Genomic DNA, 26133 nt, shown 5'->3' with positions numbered 1-26133 from the left:
TTGAAACATCAAATTTAGGTATTATCTGCTGTTTTTGGAAAATGAGGATTTAAACCACAACTGCTCACTTTCCTCCAACCTTAATAATTATCTCCCAAAGGTAGTTTTGTGTCTGATGAGATCAGTAGTAAACTACTACATAATCATGTTTCCCTTTTTGTACAACTCTTTCTTTTCCCCAGTTAATGATCTCAGTTTGTCATGTGCATAGTTTTCTACGCGTCTACCATAAATTCTCCCCACACTCTTCACAAGCCCCATAATTAAATTTTAATGTGGATGACTTTAATCTCAAAATAAGAGACAAGATCATTTACCATTTGAGGACAGAACTGGAGAGCTGAGACTTGAGAAGAATGGAGATATAGAAATGTAGCTCTAAGAAATATCTACAGGGACGCCTAGGTGGCTCAGTTGGTTAAAGGTCTGCCTTCAGCTCAGTCATGATCCTGGGGTCCTGGAATCAAACACTGGCTGGGCTCCCTGCTCAGCAGGGAGTCTGCTTCTCCCTCTACCCCTCCGCCTCTGCTCCTGCTCTCTTTCAAATAAATAAATAAAATCTTAAAAAAAAAAAAAAAAAACCTACAAAAAGTCAGCTAGAATGAAGCAGGTATATCCAGGCTACAAAGTAAAAGGTGTAGAGGAGCCCCTCCTCTAATCAGGATGTAGAAATGACACCCAACCAGCATTTCACCCTAACAAGCAGAATAAGCCAGATAAGGCTACGAAATCATGTTTTCTTCTGAACCCATCAGAGTTTAGGATGCAAAGTAATCTAAGTGGAACTAAATTCCAAAAAGCGCTGAGCCATGAAAGAAGAGAGTCCCAGGAATGGTTTCTCTCCCGGTGTAGCAGCTACAGAGGAAGAATCCTACCCTAGAGGAGGGTAAGGAAAAACCAATCTACTCTTTAATAAATTTTAACAGTTTACAAGACATACTAAAATTCTGAGGATTTCACAGAGCAAACCTGTACCACCCAACCACTCATTTCTACAGGGCTCCACTGCATGCTTGTCAAAGTATGCCAAAGGTGTGGAGACAGGCCTGGAAACAGATGCCGTAAGAAGCTTATGGTCTCCCTCAAATCCAAGTTATCTGTCCTCTGACAAGGAGGGGAGAGAATGTGCAGGACAAGTGAGAGAAATCAACCCAAGAGATCTCAGACATTCAGCTGCCAAGGGCTGAGGTGGGAGAGCAGAGCTAAGAGAAAAACTTTCACCCCGATACTCTGGACACTGAACTACCAAGGCTGGATTAGGGACGGGCTGCTGCAAGGAACCCCTGGAAGGTGTTACTAGCAGAGAGATACCTCACTCTGCACCAAAGTCTGGGGTAGGACTAGAGCAAAAAGAAATCCAGAATGACCAAGGGACTGACAACTGGGCTATAAACAGAGAAATCACGCCAGGTCAAGGAAGCTGAAGGCTCAGATATACAGCACAAAGAGGCAGCTGGAATTACACTCAGACAACAAATCTTCCAAAGGCAAAGTCTCAATCCTGCTCTCAAAACACTACAGTTGCAACAAAATCCTGAACTAGCCCCAACAACACAGCTTATTGATTTAACCCCACCATCTATTAAACACAAGAAATGATGGGCAGTTTTCTGTAAGTAAATACCATTTTCTTCAATCTGTATGGTTTTTATACAAATATTCAGCATTCAATCAAAAATTACAAGATACAGGGAATAGCAAGCCACAGGCAAAGGTGAAATTATGAATATAATTGGATTAGAGAGGGCCCGGATGTCGGAATTACTAAACTGACTAAAATGAATGAGACAAAACCATTAAAGGACCTGATGGAAGACACAGACAACATGCATAAAGAAATGGGAGAATTTCATTACATACACTGAAGCTAGAAAAAAACAATCACAGGGAAATGTTAGAAATGAAAAACACAGCATCAGAATTAAAGATTTCTTTAGATGGATTTAATAACAGTAATGAACAGTGAACTTGGAAACAGGTCAAATCAAAGTACCCAAATTGAAACACAAAGTGGGGGGGGAAACATTAAAAAAAAAAACCTGAATATCCAAGACCAAATGTCTACTGGGTTTAAGTGGAGTTAAACTGGAGTCCCAGAAGGAGAAGAAAGAGAAACCAGGGCAGAAAAAAATACATGAAGAGATACTGGCCAAGAACTTATCAGAAATGATGACAGAAAACAACCCACAGATACAAAGGAAACACAGTCATATCAATGGGCTCAAAGTTGAAGACAGAAGTGAAGATAACGGCTGAGTGTCGGCTAGGATGACAGTTAAGAATTTGTGGAAGACCCAGACAGAAGAAATCTGCACTCATTCACAAGCTCTTCTCCAAGGGCTTCAACTGAGATCTCTTGAAAGACTGGCATGGAGCAAGAGTTGGGAGACAACTCTTCCCCCTTAGTGGCATCTCTTATGAAACAAAAGCCTAGGAGGGGAGAATCAGGAAAGCCTCCCACACCCAGAGCCCAAGGGAAAGAACAGAGTGAAAGCTACGGTACTATTGGAGGAGAGAGAAGAGGGTCGAGGGGGCAGAATCTACTTGCCCACCTACCACACGCAAATAAGCCTTTCACCACATAACAATAACCACAGTCTACTCCGCTACAGGAAGGCAGGAGACACTGCCACCACCAGTCCCAGACAAAGATACACCCATGCTGAGGAATGAGTAGAAGAAAAAGCTATCCGATCCTGGCACGGGAGCAAGAAACTGGCTTGGACCCAAGATTCTGCACTAACGCAATGCAAAGGTCTACACTTCTATATGGAAAAATCCGTAACAAATATTAGCAAGTCACATTCAGTAACATACACAGAAAAGGTAATATATCATCACCAAGTGGGGTTTATCCCAGGGAACAAAACAGACTTGACATTAAAAAAAAAAAAAAAAAAAAAAGTAAGCACCTCATTTATAGTATAAAGGAGAAAATCCTTATGATTCTCTTAACCAATGCAGAAAAAAAGAAAGCATCTGACAATGTTAATTTAATATCCATCTATGATTTAAAAGTCTCAGCAAACTGGAAATAGAAAAATAGAAAAGAGGAAGAAGTTCTTTATTCTGCAAAAGGACATCTACGAAAAACCTAGAGCCAGCAACATATGTAATGGGTGAAACATTAAATCCACTTCCTTACAACTGGAAATAAGACAAGGATGTCCACTGTTGCCTCTTCTATTTAATAATGCACTGGATGTTCTAGCCAGCCCAGTTAAGGCAAGAAAGAGAAAGAAAAAAAAAAAAAAAAGGCACAAAGACTGGAAAGAAGAGGCATATTCTCTGGTGATATGACGGTCTCCATGGAAAACTGCACAGAATCTGCACGGCAGTAAGGCTGTTGTAATAAAGCTATACATTTACCGAAAAAAAGAAACAAGTATAATTCTCAAAAGACCATTCTCAAAATGGTCTCCCAACTGAAGATACTCAGGCCGCGGTATAGTTTGCTAGAAAAAAAAAAAAAAAGTGGTCACAACCTAATAAATAATCCTATTCATTCCTCATAAGGGAGGAACGAGTAATGAGGTTAAGGCCCCCAGCCTCAATTCAGGAGACTGTTCCAAGGATCTCCCAGAAGAGGCAATACAGTATGCCAAATTTCATAAATTTATTTGGCCACGGATAGACTTTTTAAGGGACGTCTCCTGGAACTCCACATCACAATGCCACCCTGGCACTCTTGATAGCCCAGCTGTGGTTTAGACACTAAAAATGTGAAAGGAGCCAATAAGCAGGATTATGTGACTTTCTTTAGCAGTAGAGCAGAACTGGTGAGAACGTGAGGTTCGCTCAGAGCTAGACATCTGTAGGGTAAGTAAAGAACAGACAGAACTTGAGAGTAGCACTGTTAAGCTGTTTACAGTGGTAGACTCTGTCATAATACACATAAATAAGCACTCTAGTACATAAAGCTACAACTTGACAAATAGAGCAAATACACAAAATTCCATCAAACACCACGTAATAATCCACCAAAGTCGACGTTTGGGACTACCCGGCAGCAAAAGGTATAGCTGGCTACCTCGGGCTTCTGTTGAATTCCTACTCTGCCACAAAGCATGCTGAAGGGGAGCCAGCTGTATAAACCTCAGTACCATGTGACATAGTCTTATCCGAGCACAGAGAACATGCTTATTAATTCAACCTTTAGAAGGGAGAGGTATCACAACAGGGACACCACAGCAGAAGCCTGAAAAGAAAGAGAGAGGAGAGAACATCAGGCAGAAAGTTCAGCATGTTTTCTAGAGGCAGATAACATTTTAGGAGTTACCAAAAAATCCAGGTATTGCTACAATATGGGATCAATATGGGATACAGGGAAGCCATGTGGTAGGCCACCCGGGAGAGGAAGGCCGGCTCGGATGACAGAGCCAAAGACAGAAGCTAGAGCTAAGGACAGGAGTATTCCTTCAGTTATTTTTGAGACGATTCACCCGTTATTGACCAAGTGGATGCAGACATTTTAGGGAAAAGGAGGATTCAAAAACAACTACCACTAAGGAACATAACTAAAGAGCATGCAGTGGTAGACAAATCCCTATCTGAACAGAGAAAGAGAAGCAAATCTGAAGGCTGTTACCGGGTCAGCATTATACAGGCCTTTATGTAAGTCACCGTGCTCATGACATGACCAGAAGACCACAGAGGCTCGGGGAAGGGTAGTCAGCACAGAAGCAAGAGTGTGCCCAGGCAAAGCAGAGACAGTGAGTCCTGCTGAAAAGCAAAGGCAGCTGGTCTTCAGGCTTGGTTTCTAAGGCCTCTCCAGGTCCAGTTCCGGCCCCACACCAATTTTAGCCTTAGAACAAAACTCTCTGTGAGTTCCAAGAGGGATCCCTGTTTCTTGTGAAAAACTGACAGAACAAGCAAAATAGAAGAAGAATTTATCTCAAAGTGTCTAGACCTTTGGTTCAATTAATCCATGTATGAGAACTCAACCTAAAAAAATGAATAAAAATTAAACTTCCGATAATCAGCAACACTGAAAGGGATTCTCAGCAGCAGGAAGAATCTAAGTAACAGGTCCTCTGGACACTTCTGTCAGGAGAAATGTTTCTTAGGAGTTCAGATGCATTCTTGGGGATATGAAAGTTTTCTATGAAACCTTAATTTTTTTTTCTTCATGGAACAAACACATGAAAAGTTTAAACCTACTCTGGGTCATCTGAATGACCTCATGGCCTAGTACAACCACATGATCTCAGTGTCCCATGTCTTAGAACAGCACTTATGACCACCTTGGAACGATGTAATCACTGAAAGTTACCAGCCTCAACTTGTCATGTCTCTGTAACCATGGCTGGCTGACACTTGGCTAATTATCTCTGGAGAACTTTTAAATTATTCAGTAAAATATTTTTCAGTAATGCTGATAATACATTTCAACCAGTTGAGCATTTTAAATAGCTAAGATATATTTAGCCAACAGTCTTGAAATGTTAATAGACTGAATTTAGGTTTTTACAAGGAATCCATGTCAATATGCTCTAAGCTGAAGACAAAAGGGAGTAAGAAAACTAGATTTATGATCAAGTTATTGAAATATGAATGAGTCATTTGCAGAATATACAGATTCCTCCCATAGTGTGGCAGCAAGCGCTATACTGAAGCTAGAATTTTTTTTCCAACATCTGCAAGAACTGAAAAACAAGTTCAGATACTAATTCTGTTCCTAATTTCAGCAATAAGTGAGACATACAAGCAGGATTCATTAGAATAGGAAGACTTCATCTGCACAGCTCAGTAAGAAAGCTTATCAAGTGATAGATCAGTAAAATTAGGATTCAAAGATTACTCACTGGAAAGTTTCAGTTAAGTAAGAGGTCTGATTATCCCGAACTCACAAATAAAGCCTGCAAGTTATTAATCGTGGTGTAACATAGCTTCACAAACAGGATTCTCTACATATTTCCTTAAACTACAGTACGTGTTCTTTGTAGTCTTCAACCCCGCTGTTCTTTGCTTCTTGTATTTACTCTGATAGAAATCCTATCATGCGTTATGTATTACAAAAAATCTCCAAAGCCTTAGAACGTTTTCTCATTTTCTTATAGCTTTAGAGTACACAAATTTATACGTTAGAATCCTTTATGCTGCACTTTGCTTCTTTCTAAAGAAATCCGTTTCTGCCCGCAAACACAGAAGACTGACTGAGTGCTTGCTTACTCTACGACACAACAGATTAGTCTCAGGGTCCAGGTAAGCATTAACTCAACTCTCACAAGCAGCTAGTAGGGTAGATACCCTTATTTCCAAATGAGGAATCTGAGGTTACAAAGATGTTAAAGATACTCCTCCCTAGATATTCTTGCAGATATTTTAGTTTTGCTTTTCACATTTACGTTTCTAATATACGAGGAATTTGTTTTTGGTTAGGGGCTGAGATAGTGACCTGAACCCCTCCTGGAAGGATAGCCCACTTTGTCAGCACCATGTACGAAACAGTTTATCTTTTCTCTGGTAATTCATGCAGCTCCCGTACCTAATCCCTACAAACCAACATCTGATTGTGGGCTTTGTATTCTGTTCACTGTACTTGTTCAAACCTACACCAGTATCACAGGATTTTACTGACTCCTGCTTTCCAGTAAGTGGATTACCTGCAGGGTGAGCCCCTCTCTCTATTTTTCAAATTGATGTTAGTGATCTTAAGTTTAGTTTACTAAGTTCCACCAAAACTCACAGGATTTTGATTACAAGTGCAATGAATTCACATTAATTTGTGAAGAACCAACATATTTATAATATTGAGTATCCCTATTTATGAAAATGAGATGTTTCCATTTATTTTGGACTTACTATCCATCAATAAGTTGTATAATTTTCTCTGGAAAGGTCTCACACAACTTCTTGAATTTATTCTTCCAAATATCTTGGGTTTTACTGTGGTGTTTATCTTAAAAAGTTAAATATTTCAGTCATACCAAAAAAAATATGGAAACACCCTTGGGCCTCCCACTCAGCTCTGTCAATTCTTAACATTCTACGGTATTTGATCAGATATAAGAAATGAGACATGATAGATGGATACAGCTCAAGTGCCCTACATATACCTTTCCATTCCCATTCCCCTCCTCCTTGCTTCTCAGAGATCATCACAACCCTGATTTTCCCCCATTGTCACTTAATGGTTTTGCTACATATAGTATTCATAAAATAAATGTGCACATTTTATAAATTTCTATGAAACTTTAACACTGTTCATGTCATGTTTTTTCTTCCACTATTATTACTATCCATGCCGACACGATATATAATCTTGCACTCTAGCTCATTCACTTCAGCTCATCCAGCACTGCACTGTGTGACTGTTACAGCTAACTGTCCATTCTCCTTTTGATTCCTGTTTAGATTGTTTCCAATTCTCCACTTTTACAAGCTGCCATGAGTAGTCAGATGTTTATCTTCTTAAGGTATGTGACAACTGTTCAAGGGCAGAAACTTTCAGACTTCTTGATCAAAAAGAAGAGCCACAGTGAGAAATACACGGTACACTACAACCTAATTCGTGGTCTCTTTCAATTAAAATGGACATTTTACTGTATCTTCTCCTCTGCTATTTCTCTAAAGTCAGGGTCGTGAACCACTGGTGAACATGAAATCCATTTAGCTAATTCTGAAAAATATCTTTCAAAAAGAAAAAGAAAAAACAGACAAAAATTAAGAATAAAACTCAGAGAAAATAAGCCAGAATACAGTAGAAAACAGAGTACACTTTTTAAAAATTTTTAATTCAGTTTTTGTCACATGTAAAATACTACTTTCCACCAGGGTCTGTAAAAAACATATGAAAAGCCACTGCCTTAGGACATATGCCCAGGAGCAGAAAGGCTGCATAGAAGGACTCACACATATCCTTTACCAAATACGGTCAACCTGGTGACAGCAATTGTCATTCCCACCAGGGAAGTAGGAGTTCCTACTCTGCCCAACATTTGACATTATTTGGTCCCTCGAACTTTTGCCAAAAGGATGGGTGTTGACACAGAGGGTTGCTGAAGTTTTGCACTTTCCTGACTACTAAGAAGTTTGAGAATATTTTCATGTTTATTGACTTTTCAGGATTCTATTCCTTTGAATTACCTGCTCATATTCACCATCTTTTCCTTAATTCACAAGGTTTATTTACATATTCTGGATGATAATCTTTTTTAATCACACAAGCCACATATCCTCATCCAGCAAGTGACTTCCAATGGCTTTTTATATACTTAAGATTTTACTTTAATGTGAACATATTTAATCAGTATTTTAAATACTGTATTATGTATACACTGGGATCTTCTTTAAAATCCTTCCATTTGTTGTCATCTTTTAAAAGTCATTAAGTCTAAAGTTTTGCTTTTCATCCTTGTAACTTATTTTTGTATATGTTGTGAGGTAGGGCTCTTTCCCTCCCCAACAAAGATAACCAAGTATACCAGTACCATATATTGAAACTTCCCTAGCAATTACAATGCTACTTATTTTTCTAGGCTCTTTTCTTTTCTTCCCTTAATCTCTATCTTCCATTAATCTAAATACCATCACATCGTAACTACTAAAGCGAAAGAATTATCTTGGTATCTGATAAAGTGAATCCTCTTTCACCTCCTGGGATTTTAATTGGAATGACACCAAATATATAAATAAGTGGAGGAAAACTGACATGTTAATAATAGTGTCTTCCATTCATAAACACAAGTACATCTGCTTATAATTTGAATTATATGAGTATTAAAATTTTCTCCATTTAGGTCTCACACATGTTTATTTTGTCCTAGATATGTTGTGGCTTTTGTTGTCATTTTAAATAGTGACTTTTTAAATTTAAATTTTGTGTCTTGCTGGTATACAGAAATGCATGGTTTTTACATACGGTTTAAAAATCAACTTTATTGAGGCATAGTTTACACACAATAAAATGCACAAATGCTAAATGTATAGTTTGATGAGTTCTGACAAATGTATACACCAACATAACCACCATCCCAGAAAGTTTCCTTTTGTCCCTTTTCAGTCAATCTACCTTCCTCACCCCAGGCAGTTACTGATCTGACTTCTATCAAAGTAATTATATCCGTTCTAGAAACTCATATAATTGGAATCATGCCTTATGTACACTTGTCTGTTCTTTTTTTTAACCAACAATAGTTTATTCAAATTAAGTTCTCTTATACTAAGTTTTCTAAGAATGAGTACAGAATTTAATCATATGCTTTTTTTCCCCCTTCAACCATGAAGATTATCATATGGCTTTTCTCCTTTGATGTGTTCATTTCATTTATGAGTTTTCTAATGTTTAATCATCTTTACATTCCTGAGACACACCCTTATTAGTCATGGTATTTTTTAAGCAAATACTAACATTTTACCTAAAATTTCTATTCCAACGTCCATTAGTGAGATGTGGCCTACTCACCTCCCTTTGCATACTACACTTGTCTCACCCAGAGTATCAAGATTACAGCAGCCTAACAAAATAACTTTTTCTGTTATTTTCTATTAACATTTTGTATAAAACTGGAATTACTGATTCTTCATATGGCTTTGGATTTTATTTATTTGAGAGCACACGCATGCGCACACAAGCAGGTAGAGGGACAGAGGAAGAAGGAGAAATAGACTCCCCACTGAGCAGGGAGCCCAAAGTGGAACTTGATCCCAGGACCCTGGAATCATGACCTGAGCTAAAGACAGACACTTAACTGACTGAGCCACCCAGGTGTCCCCCTTCATATGTTTTATACAACTTTCCCATCTGGGGTTTTCACTTGGGATTTGGGTTTTTGGTTTGGGATTTTTACTTAATCTTATTTTGCTATACAGAGATGTCTAACTTAAGTCTTTAAATTATAATCTTGTTAGTACCGCTGGGTGGCTCAGTTGGTTAAGCGTCTGTCTTCTGCTCAGGTCATGATCCCAGCGTCCTGGGATCAAGTCCCACATCTGGCTCCTTGCTCAGCAGGGAGCCTGCTTCTCCCTCTTCCTGCTGTTTCCACTGCCTGTGCTCGCTCTCTCTCTCTCTGACAAATACATAAAATCTTTAAAAAAAGAAAATTAAATAAATAATAATCTTGTCAAGTTTCTTATTCTTAAGCCAATTTTGATCATTTATTTTGCAAGAAACTGTGCATGCTATTTGTTTTCAAATTTAAAGGCAAAAAGCTCTTCACAGTGTTGTTGTTTTTTTTTTTTAATCTCAATTTGTCTGTAGTTAGTTATATCCCTTTTTGATTTCTAATACATTTGTGCCCGTTTTTCCTCCTCTATCAATCTTGGCAAACGTAGTCTTTTCAACTTAGCACCTTTCATTTAGTTGATCTGATTATAACTTTTTTTTTCATTAATGTTTCTTAACTTTATTTCCTTCCTTTTTCTAACTCATTGCATTGTATAGTTAGCTCATTAATTTTTAGTTCTTTATTAACATGTCCTAACATCTCCTCATAAGTGGGATTAGTGTCCTTATAAAAGAGACCCTAGGGAATTCTCCTGCCTCCTTCCACCGTATGAGGTGACAGCAAAGTGACAGCTATCTATGAAGGAGGAAGCAGGTCCTCACCAGACTCCACATCTGCTGGCGCCTTGAACTTGGACTTCCCAGTCTCCAGAACTGTGAGAAATAAATTTCTGTTGTTCGTAAGTGCCCCAAGTCTATGGAATACTGTTACAGCAGCCCAAGATGGATTAAGACATAGTTTATGCCTAGTGTATATATGTTTTATTCCTTTACTTTGAAACTATGTCATCATACTTTTAAGTATGTCTATTAATAAAAAGCATTTAGTTGAGGGTTTTTTTTTTTAACGTTTCATTCTCTTTTAATCACCAAGCTCTACCTGAAATTATGTATTGGGTTTATGAAAATACTTCAGCTAATTTTCTATCATCTTATTTTGTGTTTTCTAATACCTAAGCATCTTCTTTGCTTTTTTCCTCCTCTTCTGCCTTCTGTTGGAATGATCAAATTTATTTCCACTTCCTCATCCTGATTTGAAGTTATACATTCTATTCTAATTCTTTCAGAGGGTTATGCTTACAATTTTTTTTAATGGAAAACTTTAATCAGTAGGTTGCAGGTGAAAACAGCCTATTAAAAACCATAATAAAATTAGAAAAAGAAAAAAGACAATTTCATGAGGACAGAGAGAAGAGTAAAAAAGAAAACAAGCAAAATTTTGGTAACTGGAAAATGAACAGATAAGAAGTCATTGTTGAACAGATCAGAGAACTAACTCTATGCGAGGTGTAGGGAAACATCTGATTTTCACAGCAGAATCCTCAAAGGGTTAAGTAAAAGACAGTACCAGTCACAGCAAACACTGAAGGTTGAGAGAAACAGGCAGGACTGGGTGAGAGAGATTTGAGAAGCAATGACATCCTCAGACCTGCTCCCCCACTCTGTGTCACTGGGTACTTGTTCCTCTCCCTCTCCGAAAGATCAAATGTTTATTCTCAGCAGAGAGTAAAACAGTCTCACTGGACTAGGAGATGGTCTGGGGACCACTACGAAAAGAGAGGGAGTAAAGGAACAGGAGGAGTACATTGTATGCTAAATGCGGACTCCGAACCCCTTCCTCCAATGGGTTCTGGCTTCCAAAATACTAGCAGCCAGACCTTTACCCATTTAGTCAGATCAAGAGTCTTCTCTGGGGTACCTGACCAAACCCAGGAGGGAAGACGTACAGATACTAATACTGAGAGTTTACCAACAAACAGCCCACACAGATCACTCTACAATGAAACTGAAAGGAGACAAGACTCACCCACATGCTCAGTTTCTAAGCAACTTTTTGGACCCCTACCTCTGTAATCAAGGATGACTCTCATTGCCTAAGGGAAAAATGGCTAAAAACAGTAAAATGCAACTCAAGAAATCTGAGACCATACAGAGAAAAGAAAACATTGTAAAAATCATCAACACAGCTAGAGAAACAAGGGGAGAGAGAGCAACCCTGAAGCAAGAGCAGCTTGCTTTACAAGACACATTCAAAGAATAAAAGCAGAGTTCTTGGATAGCTTGATGGTTTTTGATAACAGAAGGGGGGGCATCAATAGAAGGGGTGGAAAGTAAGATAGAGGAAATCTTTCAGAAGGTAAAAAACAGTAGGATGGAAAATAGCAGAAAAAGTGAAGAAAACTGGAAGACCAATTCAGGAGGTCCAATATCCAAACAGGACTTCAAAAAGACATGAGATTGGGGGGGGGGGGGTTCAAAGAAATCTAGAAATAACCCCTGAACTGAAAGATGGGAGTTTCCAGATCTAAAGGGCCGATCAAGGATCAAGACCTCAGGACAACAGCAGAAAACATACCCACATCCAGGCTGGTGGGGGTGAAACCTCAGAATGCTGAAGACAAAGGAAAAGCCTAAAGTCTCCTAGGAGAAAAGAGTAGGTTATTCAGAGAAGAAACCAGAAGCTCTGTTATCTCAAGAGTAACACTGAAAGTGAAGTCAATAGACCAACACCTTCATTAATTCTGGCGAAAAAAAATTACTTCCGACCTAGAATTCTATTACCCAACCAGGGCAGAATAAAGGTATTTTCAAGCACGTAACATCTCCAGATATTTACCCAACACATTCTCTCCCAAGGAAAGTCTTGGAAGGATATGTTTCATCAAAAGGAGGGAGAGCCAAAAGAATAAGAGATCTAATAAAGGAGAAAGTGAAGAACCCCATAAGAGGACCATGAAGGGGAATCCCAGGATGATGGCCATGTCCTAGGTGCAGAGGCAACCAGTGCAAATTAGAGCAGGTTCAAAAACAGAGAGCCAAGAATAACGTCAGGCTTCTCTCCAAAGTGCACAAACACCATAAAAGTCAATGGAAGCATGACTTTCATTGGTGAGACCCACAATGATCATGGTAAATGGTTAAGAGTAAACGAGACAGCGAAGAACTGCCTGATGTCTCTTTTAACCATCATCTTAGCAAGAGATTTCTGCTCCCACAGACTACAATGCAAAAGAAAAAAAAACCTACCTGGGAAGAGAAATTCTCATATATTCCTACATGTTTGTATCCACGAGGAATTTCTTTAGGCCAGTGCTACCCAACAGAAACAGGATGCCATCCACACACACAACTGAAAATTTTCTACTAGCCACATTAAAAAACTAGAGTAAAAATGTTAAATTAATCATTTAAATAATTAATTGATTTACCCCACTATATCCAAAATATTATTTCAATGTGCAATCAGCATAAAAAATTAAAATACATTCTATTTTTTGTACTGTTATAAATCTCTGTATTTTACACCTGGCAGGCCACCTCGTTCTGACTAGCTACATTTCAAGTATCCAACAGCCACATGTGGCGAGGGGCCACGTTAGAGCAGCTCTAGAAGAATACACAAGAAAGAAGCTCATTAACAGTGGTTCCATTTCTGGAAAGTGGACCTGGGTCTAAGGGAGACTTACTTTTCATTATTTACTATTTTGTTCTTTTGAATTTTGCACCATGTGCATGTACTACCCACTAAAAAAAGGGGGGGATAAAGCACATTCCCTAAAATAAATATACAAATGTAGATATCCTTTAACCTACTTCTAGAAATCTACCTCATGCATGCATAGAATGATGAATAAACAAAGTTTACTTGTTGCAACACTGTTTTTAATACCACAAGACTGGAAATAACCTAAATGTCCGCCAATGGACGACCAGTTAAATATATTATAGGCACCCATATAAAGAATACGTAAAACCAAAGTAAAAAGGTACTTATTATGTCCTGATGTGGAATAATCTACAAGATGCACTGTTATGTAAAATACATGACCATGTGTACTAAAAGGTTACAGATGCACAGAGCTGCTCATATATGCACAGAGCTTCTGGAGCATTACACAAAAACCTAGTAATGCTACCAGCCTTTGGAAAGACAACTGGGTGGGGCAAGGAACAGGATGGCACAGACTTTTCACCATATATCCTTTTGTACCTTTTGAATTCTGAATGACAATAATGTATGACCTATTTTAAAAGCCCATCATTCTACATCTAGCTGGTATCTGCTTTTTATTTATCATGCTTGGCCCTCATGTGATATTTAAGTCCATCTATAAAGACTAGTGTTTTTCTAGTTCCTTCATAGAGAGGTCTGAGTCTTGTTTTTGCCAGAGGCCACAGATGTTTCAATGATATTGGAACAGTTTCTACACACACGCGCGTGCACACACACATTTAGCATATAGTTCCCTGAGTCTTGGCATTACAACTCCATCCCTAGCTACTGGATTCTTACCTCATAAATTCCCCCAGAGTCTGTTTTTCCTTAACACTGACTGATTTCCAAGTTTCTGGTATACCTGGGAACATTCTCTCCCTCTCCTTCTCCTCTCCTCTTCCCCTCCCTCTCTAGATCAACTATATACACCAGAGAAATGAAGCCCTTCATTTTATTCAATATTTGTAACAGGTCGAATGGGCCTAATCTGAGTCTGTTTCAGCAGGTCTGTGAGATTTTAAGAAACCAAGATAAAGAAAAGTATAGTCAATAATGTCAAATACTGAGAACAGTAGTATGATAACTGAAAAAGACTGCTAAACTTGGCTGTTCAGAATTCACTGGTGACTTCTGAAAGGGACGTAGGAAACAGAATATAAAAGATGGCAAAAAAACCATTTCACAAGGTTCAAGTCTAGAACAAAGGAAGTGATTAAATATAGAAAGCAAATGTAGGTTTCAAATATCTTCAAATTGCAAATACCAAATATTCCCCAAATACCTATATGAATTTTTATTTCAAATGAAAATCAAGTTAGATGTTTCAACATAAAACACTTGAAATATGATGGTACCATCTCAAAGAACACCTAAGGTCCTTCTAGAAATAGTATAAAATCACTGTTAGGTTTTTGACCATCCACATTCAAACATATACCACACAGGTAGGAAAAAAGCAAATTGCTAATGACGTGGATTTTTACAATGGTTTTAGTCAAAGAAATGAGGAGCACGGAAAGCATGAAAAAAATAAAAAAACATAAAAACTATTTGAAAAAAAAAACAGATTTCTCAATTCTCACTACACTTTTTTTCAAAGTTGTAAGCTAGTAAGGAAAGATACTGCCACTGGAAACCCAACGTGGCCCCATGAGATGGAGAACGCTGGGCGCCTTTTAAACTAAAGCAAATAGAAAACATTTGTGTATTCAGTTTTATGGACTGTCAAAACGTAATGTGAGAGCTTGAATTTAACCCTGAAACTAGGTCATTTGTTCAGTGAAAGTCCACATTACATAGGGATTGCTGTGTGAAGAGACTGCCTGTTCTTGGAGTTCTATGCCTTTCACCCTGAATGAGTTGTATGGAATCTATAGGTCTATAGTCAGCCTGTAGACATAAAATTACATGCTGGTTTATCATTCCCAGATTATTAAAAAAAAAAAAAAAAAAAAGGCATCCAATTATTAGGAGACCAGACAAGCTCAGGCCCAGACTCAACTCAGCATGAATACTCAGTACTGCAACTGCCCTTCAAACTCCCAGAGCCTGTCCTGACCTTCTGCTGAAGCAGCACGTACAGCCACGTCAAGTGGGTACAGTCCTCAGGCTGTGAAAGTGCAATCAACGCCAAGTCTAGAGTAGGGTTGTTCCACAGAACTTTCTATTAAATTAAATTTAACATTTATTTCCTCAGTTACTGTAGTCACAGTTTGAGCGCTAAATAGCCACATGTGGCTAGCGTCTACCCTGTCAGTTTGGGTCGACAGCCAAGGTTTTTCTCCACGATCTATTATTCTTCAGTGGAGCTCCAAAGGCTTCCTGGGGAAGGGGAAAACCAAGCAGGCAGGGCTTCAGCAACTGCCCATTCCCCTTACATTTTGAGATTCTGCAGAATGTTTTATTTTTATTTACTTATTTTTTGCAAAAGCCTTCTGGTTGTTGTGTGCATAGGGGGGTGTGTGTGTGTGCGCGCGCGCACGCATGCTTTCAGTCTGAAAACTATGGGTTTAGAGCAGAAATGACCAACGTACAAACCTCAGGCCAAAGCTGGACCCTCCTTACACTTAAAACATTTTATAAATAAAAGTTGAATTGGCCAGTTTACATGAACTACATACACCCTAACCACCTGTCTAGGAAGTAAAAGGTTGGTCTAAACATGGAAAATTTGCATTCACTGCCACAGATAGAACAGCTCTAGTCAACAAAAAAGTTTCCAGAGTTCATTCAAATCAAGGGAGAAAGCTCATAGGCCCAGCTCCCATTGTAGCATTTATCAGGAGTTTATTCTGTGAACTTTGCAAATCGGATTCACCGCCCCACATTTTGTAATGAAGGATGGAATTAAGATAGAGCATTTCCTTCATATTTACAAAAGCTGAACCATTATCTTTATAGAATTGTTGGAAGAGCTGAAGCAGCATATGAAAATGTACTTCACTTTAAACACAGGCAAATTACAAGATCACAGATTTTCCATGTCACTTCCTCGGATCCAGTCTTTTCTGAATTCCAAGCCTCAAGGTACTGAACTTGATGGACTTCCAGTGGCGCCCCCCCCCCCCATGATTATTCTTCCTTACTAACTGAATACATTAAGCCTGAAACTATGCCCTCCCCCTAAAAAGTTAGGAGTAGGGCACTAGATTTAAGGAAATGAAGGTTTTCAGATGCAAACTGAACGCATGGACTGAACAGACAGCAACTAAGGTCTACACTCACTTTCCATTGCTTTTGTCTTCAGGCCAAAGTAATTCCAGATTTTGAAAAAGTAGAGAACGACCCACAGGAGAATTAGTGACCATTTCATAGTAAACTCACAAATTTTGGTGGGATTAAATCACTGACTTTAGGATTTCTGTTTTCTTACAAGCACAAACTGAAGACAGATCTAAATTACCAGGCACGGTTCCACCGCTGCGGCTCAGACGCATGAAGAGGAACGCGTCCACTCTAGAATGTTAGGCAAGTATGTAAATCACTGAATTACCCTAATGTTTCTGGCTATCTGGCCAAATCAGAGGCAGTGTCTAAATTCAACTAGCTTGGCAAACTTACATTCTCCCCACATGAAATTACTGAAATTGAAGCTGAGAGCTATTCTTGACATGTCTATCTAGAATCAGCACTGAAACATGTCCTAATTGAATGTATTACAATTATAACAATCCGGAGCAATGATCAAAATTGATCAAAGACAAGCAATAAGCCTCAAACTGCATTTTTAAATGAGTAAGACTGAACTACTTTTGTACTACTGGTAAAAAAAAAAAAAATCTTTAAAAAATAGCTAAGGCCATGTATTACAAGGTCACCAATTAGCATTTAATAGAGTAGATGATTTAGAAAGTAACTCAGAGGTAGGAAGGCGAATAATTCCCCCAAAAATTATTAAGGCTAATACCGGGTCAAAGTCACACATAAGAGGTAAGAAGCCCTCAACAGACTAGCAAACTGTCCACACTTGTTCCGTCCTTGAAATCTCTAGCACACTCTGTTTTAAAGCTGGAGTGAACCGTTTTACATGACACCTCTGCAGACTGACAAAGAATGACTTACTCTGAAGAAAAGGGGTGGCATGGGGTGCTACACTACTTAGATCACCTTTCTTTACTACTGGCCTAACATGAAAGGCTTCTCAGTCTGGAATCATGGTGCTGCTCTAAATGGCAAAACAAATGAAAACATGTTGGTCATAGTAGGTACTGTGTTAAGTACTAAAAGTGTTAAGTTAACTAAAAGCATGATAGTCATAGAAGGTACTGTGGATCTTTCATGAAATAAGTCATTTGATATAGCACAACATTCTACCCCTTTAGGAACATTTGTTAGCCATCCTGAATGACAATCTACAGTATATTATGTAGATTACTGCACTCTTAGAAAGATTTTCCCAAACACGGTTTAAGTTAATTGATAAACATTCATTACTATGCTTTTAGGTCTAGTCCTGCACTGAATGGTCCCAGATATGCTAGTTAGGCTCTGAATATTTGTCTTGTGTCTTGTAGATTATCTCTGTTATCCTCACCAGGCTGTTATCTGTTTTTTCTTACATCAGACAGTAGGCTAACCGTTCCCCATCCTCCTACCCCACCCCCCCACCCCCCCACCCCCGCTACACTCCCCTTAACCTCCCACATTACCCACATTACCTACTTCTTTCTAATCTACTGTGGGCTTAGAAGCTAGATAACTTTGTTAGAAACATCTGAAATATACGCCAACAGGTTCTGATGAAGGGTGTCAATGGCTCTCCTGTGACTAGAACTTTAGGTGTGGACTTCAGACAGTTTACAGCTATCCCAGGCCTTTTTTGCTTACTGTCTGTTTCTCAAACACATTTTATAATAGGTCAAGAATAAGAGGGTAGGCAAATCAGCTGGATTAGAAAGAAAACAACTGAAAGGCAGGAGAAGAGAGCAAGAGATCATCTGGGAAGACCCTAGGTCTGAGGCAATGTCCTAGGTATTTCAATCACAATCATTTAATCCTTGTAATAACGGGAAGAGGCAGATGTCATTACCTCTGTTTTCGGTCAGAAAACCAAGGCTCACAAGTTAAGCAATTTGACCAACACAGTGACTGAGAAACCAACCATTAGCCTAGGTCCCTCTGACTCCACAACCCATGGCCGTTCCACTGCAGGAGATTGTAGCCCATTCCTTACTCTCGATGTAGCTCAGTGTCTTTGCACTTTATTTCCAATTCTTTCACTGGAACCTGTCTACTGCAGATATGTTTTCTTTCTCCAGCCAGTTTCTAGAACTAAAAGGCAACGGATATTCAAACTAAGGTCTAATTAAGCTTAGTGCTACATGTGTTCATCTGTTCAGCAACAAGTATGTTTCTGAAACACTGGCCATATCCTCAGTTTGTATACATTGTGCAACAATGGTGACAAGTCCCCCCCACCACCAAATACAGACTCTTGCCAGTGACACTATGACTTAACACTTGACATCTTCCCATCTGCATTTGACAGAAAGCAATGCAAGCATACTTTAGGAACTGACTCAGTAACGCGTCACAAGCTCCCTCAATTTGTACAATAACATGATTTTCTTACTCTAAAGACTGGAGGACAGGCAGGAGATAGGAGGAGTTTCCACTTTTCGAATTCTATTAAAGAACAGGGTTATACTTGTTTCTTGTTAGATCCTTTATCGCTGAGTCCAGGGCCTGACACACAGCACAGGCTATTTTATTTGTTGAATAAATAAATGCTACTTGTTCAATAAATACAAATTATTTTGTTGAATAAATGTATAACCTCTCCTGAATTGCTTGTGAAATCTTTGGATTTCTCTTTTCTGACATATCCTTGCAATATTTGGTGGAAAACAGCTTTCATCTGACAAAAACTAAAAGCTTAAAAACGGTTCCTCTCCTCTTACCAGAAGACAAGGTATCTAAGAGACATGCCCCTCTCCACCCTCTAAAAATGACTCTTGTCCCAAGAAAATGAATAAGCCCCCATCTGCCAGACTACACTAAATACAGCTTTTATATGCATTACAAAAACACCTGAATAAAAAGCTGCTACAAAACCAGGCCTTTGGAGTCCTAAAGCACAAAGCCAACAGAATAAAAACCAAACTAGAATAAAGAGAGCTTTCAGACATTTATAAAAGCCAAAACTGAAAATATTTGCTAAATGTAAAATTTTAAGAGGTCTTTGATCAGCAGGTGATGCAGCTCAACTGTTTTTCACTCACATATCTCCCCTCAACGTGAAGTAACAAGATTATAGCAATAGGATTCTAATATTTACAATATGAAAATGAAAAGGGGACCTTTTGCCATCCTGAAGTAGAAACCACCTTTGTTCCTATTAAAGAGAATGACTGCTGAAATGGACAAAACCATCCCCAAATTCCTACTTAGTTAAAACACATACCAGGCCTCACAAGCCACAAACAACAGGAAATTACCCTGCATGGTTTCTTACAAGACTATTATTACATGAACTTTACAGACTGTGTAAAGATTTGATCACTTACAACTAGGCACAGGTAAGTTACAACCATGAAACACCAAACTTTTGCTGACACCTACAGTGTGAAATCACTTTAGAAGGCATAGCTACAAAGACAAAAAGTGAAGCTCTAAGAGCCATTTCTTCCCAAACAAGCCCAGGAATGGATGTTTCCAATCACATTAATAAAAATTTGCCAATGAACTACTTTAAATTCAATTTTAACATTAAGAAAACTAAGTGGGCACTTCGACTCAAAATATTCTTATTTACTACCACAACTAACTTTATGGCAAAAATCAAGGAACTTTAAAAATAAAATCAGTGTTACTTTCTGAATTTAATATAAATGCTAAATGATCTTCTGATTGAGAAAAATTCCACCAATATGGCTTTTTAAGGCAAACGAAAAAAATCCTCAAACTAAGATACATTTATGAAATCCATTTTACATTATTTCTCCCATCTGTGTTACATTTGCTTCACTTATCTCTTTATTTACATTAAAACTCCTCAAACTTCATTTAACTATTTAACTTACACTTCTATCTAAGGAAAACTTTTTAAAGGAGGTCAAAACTAGAATAACAAATGTATTTTCACAGTAACACAAATTTTTATCTTACTCGGCTCAGAGAAAAACATCCTTACATCAGAAGTACAGTACGGTTCAATTCATATAAAATCAGAAGAGAGCAAATGAAAAGAAAATAAGATTACAGAGTTATTAAGAATTCTATAAATTAATTCAAATTTCTGAGAGCATTCTGAAAGATGGAATTACTCCAAGTAGGTCTGCGTGACCATTTATTTATTCATTAACAGTTACTTTACGTGTGTCACTTTAGAAGTCTAAAAATTTAGGACACTCCAAACTGTAACAAACAAGACACGATTTTGATGGAAAATGCTACATTCGAACTCGTTTTACCTGGAGATGCTTTTTTAAATAAAGGTTTAATTGACAACAAACCGGTAGTATTTAGCTTTTAAGGGGTCAAGAGGAAGGAACAACAAAACCAACCTAGGTATTGTTTTTCTTTTGTTTAGGATCAAAAGGAAACCATAACCACGGAAAGGTTAGTAAGTAAAAGGCCAAAGTACCCAACCACAAGGACGGTATCCCTCAAGAGAGAACAAAACAATTAAAGTTGCAAATCTGTAAACCAAGTTTGAAATACGTGAAATCAATTAGCGTGCTTTCTAAAGGCGTGTGATAAAAACTAATAGGCTCCACTCACAGAGCAACTTTCACAAGTGAGTGCAGAAGGATCTCGACAGAGTATCAGCCGTGTGCGTGCTTGTGTGAGAGTACACACAAGCAATTCAGACCCCGGGACTAGAATGGTTAACAAAGGTTACAGGACAAAAAAAAAAAGTGGAAGCAAAGTATCGCACGCTCCTGACACGGCTTGCCGACAACTCCCGAAACAAGAGCTCGGTCCCTCCGGCTTTGAAAATCAGAACCACAAACTACTAAGCGTGTTCGCGGCGGAGGGGACGGGCCACGGCCGGCCCCCGGCTCCGGGCCGGGCAGCTCGAGCGCCGACCCCTTCCCCTCCGGCCCGCCTGGCCCCACGCCCCCGCGCCCCGACCCCGCCACACCCCGGCCCCCGGCCCCCGTGGCCATGTGACGCGGCGAGCCTCGCCGACCCGAGCCCGACGCAAACACACCCCTAGCACCGAGGGCCCGCCGGGCGCTGCCGCTTTACCTGCACCGAAGCTCCGGGTCCCGCCCCGTCAGAGCCGGGGGTCCGGGACCTTTTGTTCCTTCCTCTTCCGAATGGGATGAGGGGCTGGGAGGGGAGAGGGGAAGGGGCGATTGGAGGCGGAACTGAAAACACTCTCGCGGCCGCCCGGCCCGCCCCGCCCCGCCCCCCAGCCACTGCCCGGCCCGCGGCCCCGCGCTCGGGGAGGGGGCGCGGGCTCGGCCACCGCCCGCGGGAGGGAGGGGGTGGGGACGCGCGTCCCGCCGCCGCCGCCGCCCCTCCTCCCCTCAGGCGCGCGCCCGCCCGCATCCCCCACCCCCCCGGGCCGCCTGGACGGCCGAGCCCTCCCCCGCCGCACCCGCCGGACCACCTCCGCTTCCGCCCTGCGCCCTCCGCCCTCCGCCGCCGGCCGCAGCGGCGCGGCGCACCCACCTCCAGGCGGCTCGCTCGGCGCTCGCTGGCTGCTGGCTGGGAGCTGCTCCGCCGCCGCCGCGGCCGCGCGGTAGACCCGCCTCCCACCCCGGGCCGCGAGCCCCGCCGATTCGCCGGCGCAGCCCCGGGGCTGGCACCCTGCCGCCCGCTGATTGGCGCCCCCGGCCGCCCGTTAGGGCGCGAGGCACGCCGGCCGAGCGCAGCGCTCGGCGCGCACGGAAGACGGGGCGAGCGGAGGAGGGAAGGAAGGAGGCCGAGCGCCCGGGAAGGGCCGGGGCGCGAGCGGGGCTCGGAGAGTCGCGGGCCACTACCTCCCTACCTCCTTTCCCTCCGGCCGCCCCGCCCTCCCGGCCGGACCGGCGGCGCACGCAGCCAATGAGCGCGCGCGGTGCTCGGGGTGTGAGCCGCGCGTCGGGGGCCTCGAATCGGAAGGGAGACGTCGCTCGCTGATTGGTCCCGCCTCCCCCGTAGAGCGTGAGGCGAGGCGCGGCCGGGCGGGCGGGCTGCCGGGCGGCCGAGGACGAGGCGGGGTGGGACGCCCACGGTTTCGGTTGACTACGTCTCGGGCGCGCTCCCACAAGAGGCTCTGGGAAGGAAAGGGATGGGGGCAGGCGAGGGGACGGCGTGTAACCTGCCGAGCTGCCGACCACCCGTCCCTCTTCGGTTCGGTCCGGGGCCCCCTCCCCGGTCTCCTGCCAGCGCCATTGGGTGGGGCCTGTGGGGGCCGCCGCCTAGTCCACCTTCCGTACTCAAGCCGGGAGTGGACACGTGCTCGGCCTTGGGGGAGGCCCGAGGGCCGCCTCGAAGACGGCACGAGCTGGGGCAGAAGAGGGGTCCGCAGAAGCCCGGAGACGCGACCCACCCTGGGCCCGCCCAGAGGCGAATGAGTGGGCGGGGTCCGAGATGTAAATAAGCCCAAGCGGGGATCTTTTATGGGTATTATTAGGAGCAGCGTAGGGGATGCCAGGTATTTTTGAAGAACCGGAATGTTGGTTTTGTCTTCGTTAAAAATTGTGCTAATAATGCATGTTCTGAAAGGTCCTTGTGAAGTCTAAAGGATAAGCGCCTAGCACCATACTCCCTAATTGCTGGGTTGTCTTCCCTTCCTCTAAGTTTCTCCAGTGTTTGGGTGATATTCTTAGGCCGCAACCTCGCACATCTGCGATACAAGGCCCTAAGCTGCTGGCTGCCCAGAGCTGGTGGATGGGTATCCACACTCCAGTAATCTTGTCGCTTTTACCCTACGGACACTCAAGCCTCTGCCGGAAACGTTGAACCCAACTAATCACATAAAGTATTTATTAAGCACCTACTATGTTTGGCAGCGAGCACCGTAGAACTACAGTTGAAAAGAATCTGAGGTCTTAACACAGGTAGTTGGTGCCAGAGACAAGACTAGAAAACTGTTTTCTTGGCTCCCTGGCCAGCATTCATTCTCATCAATCCTTACTTCGTGGGTTCAGTTGGGAACTCAAGATAAACAAGGAAAGTGGCGCAGTGCAAATCTGTTTACTAACGGTTAATACCAGATGACCAAACAGCAAGACTTCTTGAAGCGTACTCTCTCTTTTCAGAAACGAAACCTTCCTCAAGAGAGCACCTAAAAGTGCACCTGGAGAGATATATGGCCATTCTCGGTGTCTCACAGCTTTACCAGACTTTCAAAATCTTCATTTCTACCATCTCTCTCCTCAAATATGGAAGCCCTGGGGTTAAGCGGATTGTAGTTTTGAATGCTGCTCTGTTCCAAATCTGTGAGCTTTGACAAGTGGAACTCACCTGCAATGATGGCTGTTTAAATATAGTTCTGTGGTGATTAAATAAAATAATAAACATGAACATGAATAGCATAGGGCTTTGAAGTTAAAAGAAAGTCAATAATCGTTATCATTTCTTCCCTTCTGTTGCTCTCATGGGTTTATGCTAAGGTGAACCTACTCAGCAGAAATCCTTCCTTCAGAAGTTTACGTCTGCTGTGGTTTCTTCCATTGGCAGGTTACAGTCAGCTATATTCACCCCTTTGAAAAAATAGCTTCTGAAGGAGACCCGGGAAGCCAATTGGTGGAGCTGTTCCACCTCCTAAGATTTCTGTTTCCACTTCCTAGAGACACGAGGGAGGATAGTCTAGGGCAAAGGCTGTTCAATTTAGAAATAAGAGGGCTGTTTTTGGTTTTTAGTCCTTCTTCCTGCAGACACAAGCCAACAGTTTTAATATGAAATTGCTTATAAAAAGCTACCCCGGATCACACAAATATTTTCTCCTTTATGACCAGGATGTGATTTCAGTGTCGGCGTGGGTAAGTAGGAGTAGAAACAAAAGCAAGACTGGCTGGAATTCCTGAAGAATTCTCGCCCAATATGGGAGTTAGGTGATTCGGGGTACATTAATTCAATGGATAATATGCTTAAGGTCTACGTTAGAGCATTTCTCCAAAGTGTCAGAATTTGGGTTCCTAAATCTTCCGTTTAGGAAGCTTTCCAGAATCTTGGGTTGAGGAAAGGGGAGGAGGGGGCAGCCTGATTATAATGATGTCCCCAAAGGGCTTAGAAATGGGAGCATGCCTACTGCCCCCATCTGCTAGAAATGCATCTAAACCAAAGTGGGTCAAGACAGAAACTAAAGGCAGATGGAGCAGAGATTGCTGTGGCGACAATCAACTTGGAAATCCACTGGGGTACCTCAAGATAGACCTAGACAGACAGGTCCCTGTTCCATAAATTATATCGAGTGGGTCTTATTTTTATGTGGATAGACAATAAGTATAACCCTTCATTACGCATGACCTTTCAAAATCAAAACAAAATCAATTCAGAATCAATTTAAAAGTAGTTAAATGTACTAGAAAGACATATAGGAAAAACAGTAATGGTGGTTGCTCTTGGAAAGAGATCCAAGCAGTCATAAGTGGAAAACTTAAAATTCATCATTAATTCCTCTGCAGTTTGAATTTGTAGAAAATATATCCTTGTACTGATTTTTCAAAAGATATAACTCCTCTTCCATCTCCTCTCTGATAGATCTATAAAGCCCTTCCTGGTTCCCCAGCCCAGAGGATTTATCACTCACCTATGACTTTTCTATCATGGTCGCAATGACTTACATACTATGACTTCGCTTTGATTAAAGTCGTGATCTGTTAGTTTAGTCTTGAGCAGTTTTTTAACTTCTCATGGGTTTGTTTTGTCTCCCCGTTTAGATTGTAAATTCCTGAAGGACAAGGACAGCATCTTGTTCCCAGTTGTCTTCCCACACTCTAAGATAAAGAATACTAAGTAATTGTAGAAAGGTGCAATACAGCATCAGGATAGCAGAAACATGCTCTGCGGGTCAGGGGTCTGCAGGTGTTCTGCACAGCTTTGCCCCATCCATTCAGTTGTCCTCCATACAACTGTTGAGTATCTGGTCAGCATCTAGGCTCTGTATTGTCTTATCCTGATGGAACCAAATTGCAGTGAGCATTAGTACACCTTAAAGAAAGATCCAGTTATTTACAACTAAAAGGATACCGATTAAATGAGATACCCTAAGTAAAAATTGTAAAGAATAGATGTGTGGGGTTATTTTTGTTGCAAATGATAAGGAAGAAATCCAACACCAGCTGGATTTTTATCTCAATATAATGAAATCTCATGTTTTAAACGAACTTATGTTGAAAATGTGCCTACCTACCTCTACGCACGCGCGCAGTCCATATTGACATGCTAGTTTTTATTAAAAATAAAATTTAATATCTGATGGGGAAATGCTGGAGACAAGAATAAAATATGTACAAGAACAAAGAATTAAATTTGACATCTAGCTGGTATCTGTGATGTGCCTATGATAAAAGCATGTTGGAAAACTCTCATTTCATGGCCAGAATCTCTCAAGAAGACATACATGTAGGATTTTTGAGATTTAAAGAGAGAAAGGAATTGAAAAGTTGGCTCTGGTTGAGAAAAACATATGTAGTGAAAACTAAAGTTATATATCTCATCATTCTCCAGGCATCTGATAATTAATACTAGATTTCTTATCTATACATTTAAAAGCACAAATAGTCATTGGATCAATTGATTATTGGGATAG

General features: G+C 41.0%; 1 protein-coding gene across 4 annotated transcripts in view; it reads right to left on the bottom strand.

Annotated features, from left to right (window-relative positions):
• The window catches only part of SMAD2 (SMAD family member 2), a 76590-nt gene extending 54177 nt beyond the window's left edge, over window positions 1-22413 (bottom strand). The window contains exons 1-2 of one of the 4 annotated variants that reach the window (XM_045790026.2): window positions 22065-22413; window positions 21636-21719 (exon numbers count right to left, since the gene is read on the bottom strand). The gene's annotated coding sequence lies outside the window, so the exon portion shown is untranslated. The remainder of the gene's footprint in view (window positions 1-21635; window positions 21720-22064) is intronic. The other 3 variants (XM_045790025.2, XM_045790023.2, XM_045790024.2) reach the window with 3 other exon arrangements.
• Window positions 22414-26133: the final 3720 nt, after the last annotated feature.

This window comes from Ursus americanus, chromosome 19 (assembly GCF_024610735.1).
Source record: "Ursus americanus isolate L20-20 chromosome 19, mUrsAme1.1.p, whole genome shotgun sequence".
Taxonomy (NCBI): domain Eukaryota; kingdom Metazoa; phylum Chordata; class Mammalia; order Carnivora; family Ursidae; genus Ursus; species Ursus americanus.
This window is presented reverse-complemented; position numbering and strand designations above follow the sequence as displayed.